This window comes from Grammomys surdaster, unplaced genomic scaffold (genome assembly GCF_004785775.1).
Source record: "Grammomys surdaster isolate TR1022 unplaced genomic scaffold, NIH_TR_1.0 126391, whole genome shotgun sequence".
NCBI lineage: Eukaryota > Metazoa > Chordata > Mammalia > Rodentia > Muridae > Grammomys > Grammomys surdaster.
Window position 1 is genome coordinate 351,779 of NW_021621185.1, and position 3,594 is coordinate 355,372.

The 3,594-nt window shown below is 47.2% G+C and overlaps 1 pseudogene; it reads right to left on the reverse strand.

Moving 5' to 3' along the window:
* Positions 1–961: 961 nt before the first annotated feature.
* Positions 962–1,079, reverse strand: LOC114614598 (annotated as a pseudogene).
* Between the last annotated feature and the right edge of the window lie 2,515 nt (positions 1,080–3,594).

Genomic DNA, 3,594 nt, shown 5'->3' on the forward strand with positions numbered 1-3,594 from the left:
TTGACTTGTTGATCCGATTAAGGCTCAGGCTTCTACTACTCTATCAATACTGGATCCTCACTGGGACTTCTCTGGGGTATCCTGTTGTTGCCCTGTGTCATGGAGGTCCTGCAGCTTTGTTTCTGAGGGCTGGCCCTTTCATGCACTCCAGCAGTTCATGATGGGGAAGATGTGGTGGGCCAGTTCAAAGTCCTGGAGAGGTATCTGAGCTGCCCAGCCCACAGGCTCTCCTGCCACACCCACAACCAGGACCAGCTCCACCCTGCTGCCCAGGAGAGGTGCAGGGCCCCCTCTGCTGAGTGTTAACAGCTGGTGAGGGACATGCCCAGTTCTACTCTCCTGACTGCCATAGATGGCATGGGATGAGAGAAGGGAGAACGGAATTTCTCCCTTCTCCACACCTCTGCCTAGCAGACAAGGCAGGGCCAACTCTCCCCTGCTCACACCCTTGGGGCTGACTCACTTTCAACCTCCACACCCAGAGCCAGCTCTGTGGTGTTGCCCAGGTAGATGCAGGACCTGCTCTCAAGTGCTGCAGCAGATGAGGGGCAGCATCAGCTCTCCCACTCTGATGTCCTGGGGCCAGCTCTCTTGCCTGCTGTAGATGGCAAGGGGCAAGCATTGCAGAGAGGCTGTGCATCTCTCTCTCTCAGATGTCACCACATGGCAGACAAAATAGTGAGGCCAGTTCTCCCATCCAGGCTACAGTGTGCGTGTGTGCATGTGTGTGTGTGTGTGTGTGTGTGTGTGTGTGTGTGTTGGGGGAGGGGTTGCCCCATGGCACTGAACTGGTGGTTATCTCAAGCTGGCTCCTTGCCTGAGTCCCCTTCAAGGGTTATCTGTCTTGGGCTCACTCCTACTGGGGCCAAGGCGAGTTTCTTATAGTCTCTGGCTTGCTTGCAAGGTGCTGGACTGGACTGGTAGTATCTCAGGTCCCCCTCCTCTTTTTTTTCCCCCAGGGAGTGTTAGACTTCTAATCATTCAGTTGTTCATAGGTCATAACACTGAAGATAGTCATGGCCTCTTTTCTCTGTCACCTGATGATGCACATGAGACACCTGCAATCCTCTAAGGGCAGGGCTTACAGGGTTTTAGAGCAGTATTTTAGTTTCTAGCTTATCCAAATACTTTTTTTTAACTATATGTTCGTAAATACTACTTTTTATTTTAAAATATTTTGAAATAGAAAAATTTCTTGGAGAAATAGCCATTGTTGCTATTCATAACAGCAAGGAAGCTGAGTCAGCCTGGATGTCTGTAAGCAAGTAAAAGAACGGCAGTGTACACGTATACACATTGGCTGTAAGGAAAAAGGAAATTTGCAGGCAAATGAGTGAGTCAGAAAATTAGTATAGTAAGTGAACTAGCCTTACCAATAAGTAGTTCTGTCTAATTCTCTTTTTAAAATGCATTAAATTATACTCACATAACCTGGCAACTTGGGTTACATTTGTGAAATTTGTGTTGAATGGAAAGAACCAACTCCTCAAAGTTGTCCTCTGATGTGGGTCCTGCCTTTCTCCCTGGAGGCTGTTGGCCACCAGCCTAAGAGGATGAAGGGAGCAGAGACAGAGCAGGGTTCAGGCAGCCCTGAATATAGATGGAATGACCCCTGCTGACTGCTGCAATGAAATGGGTCTACTTCTCTGTTTGGGGGATAGCCTATATGAGGGGTTTTTTTACGGGTATGGGTGGAAAGGGTTAATTGATAATAACATCAAGTGAACAGGAAGGGCTGATTGGTTATAATACAACACTGAATTATCATGCAGGCAGAAAGCCAAAGTGGGACTTGTGTGCTGAGTGACTTTTCAAACAAGGCCAGCCACCTGTTTTCAGGGACACTCCAGACAAAGGCAGAGATGGAGCACTGCTAAGAAGAGGAGTGCCCATTCACCAAGTTCAGCAAGCTGTCCGGTCATGGGGACTGTTACCTGAATAGCAAAATTCCCTACTTAACACTGTGAGCACCACAGGCACATTACAGCATGAACCCCCCATGCACACATCACTGTACACACAGAAATAATTCTGTAATTATGTAATTTCATAAACATTTCCAAATACACATACATATGCATTGTTGATATAAAGGATTTGATTGGAGTTACCCTACATAAGGGATAATGTACCTCCCAGAAGTCATAGGGTTACAAACTTAGCTGCCACATGTGAAAATCCTTCCTTCAAGCTGTTTGTCAGAGGGTCCTGGATACCCCCAAACAGTGCAGAACTGTTGCCAGTGCAACAGAACCCAACAACAGTTCTAGTTCTGTTTGCCCAACAGAACCAGATGGCATGATGCTGTTGCTGAAGACACCATACACTTGATCAAGGGACTTACAGGATTCAAGGTGGTACTGAACAGGAGGTTTCCTGGAAACCTTTTCATAGTACTGGAAGGTGCTAGGAAGGCAGCTGAAGGAATATCATCAACAGTTTTACCCATTCGTGATGCCTGTGACATACAATAATGACAGGCCTGGCAAGATACAGCCATGGGTGCAATTCTACCACAATTTTTATTGGGGTGGCCAACCACTTTCTGATTGTATTTAAGAACCACTCCACAGGGGATACTATAGTTCTAGCCGAAGATTAAAGATTAAAACCAAAGGGATGAACCTACTAGCATTTTTTTGCTACGTGTCAAACTGCCCTCTAACTTCTTATGCTATATCTATAGATTAGTACAGATCTCAGAACTCACCAGAAATTTCAATGGACAAGGATTAATGCAGAAACTCACAAAACTGGTCAAAATACAGAGAATAAGTATGTAGATTACTCAGGCCCAGACGGAACATATCACACTCGCTTCCCAAGGATCAGGGCCATTTTGGGAGAGAAAGCCAAGGGATAGTAAGAGCTAGAGATTTGGGAAGACCTGAGCATACCAGCATCTTCTGGATGTGGCAGGACCACTGCACTCATGAACTTACAGCAGCTCTGGCTGCCTGTGCACAATCTAGCCAGTCAGCAGGCCAGCAAGGAGCAAGAAGGGGTTCACTGTAGGAGGAGCTAAGGTGGAGGAGTAAGGAGAGGAAGAGGAAAAGGGAGAGGAGAAGCGTGGCGAGAGCAGAGAGGTAGGAGCGATGAAGAGCCACACAGGTATGGAGAGCAGTCCTGGGTAACAACTTATATTTAGGTTAGCTAATTGGGAAACACCTCTGATTGTATGGGCATATTGTTATTGAGCATTACCAAACATATAAAAGCCTTTGATTAATCTTTAAGCATTAGAGTTTCATTCATACTGGGTACCACATGGATGGCAAGATGGTCAGGGCTCAGCCTAACCATGTGGAAGATTGGCAGAACCATCTCCCACACTGGTGTCTTGTGGGTGGCAGGGCTGGTGCTTCTGGCTGGCCGTTTCTAGCTGTGGCATGCATGTGGCCTCTGGCGTGCAACGTGGCAGCTGAACTAGGCAGAGCAGCAACAGCTCAGTTGGCTTCGCCAGCCACTGTTTTAAATATCTCCCGCAACAGTTGACAAGGCTCCATCCCAGCTGAGGTGCTGTTGAGGGTTGATGGCTGAAGGGCTCTAGCAGGCCCAAGGATGGCAAACATGGCTCTGACAGATTTTACCTTT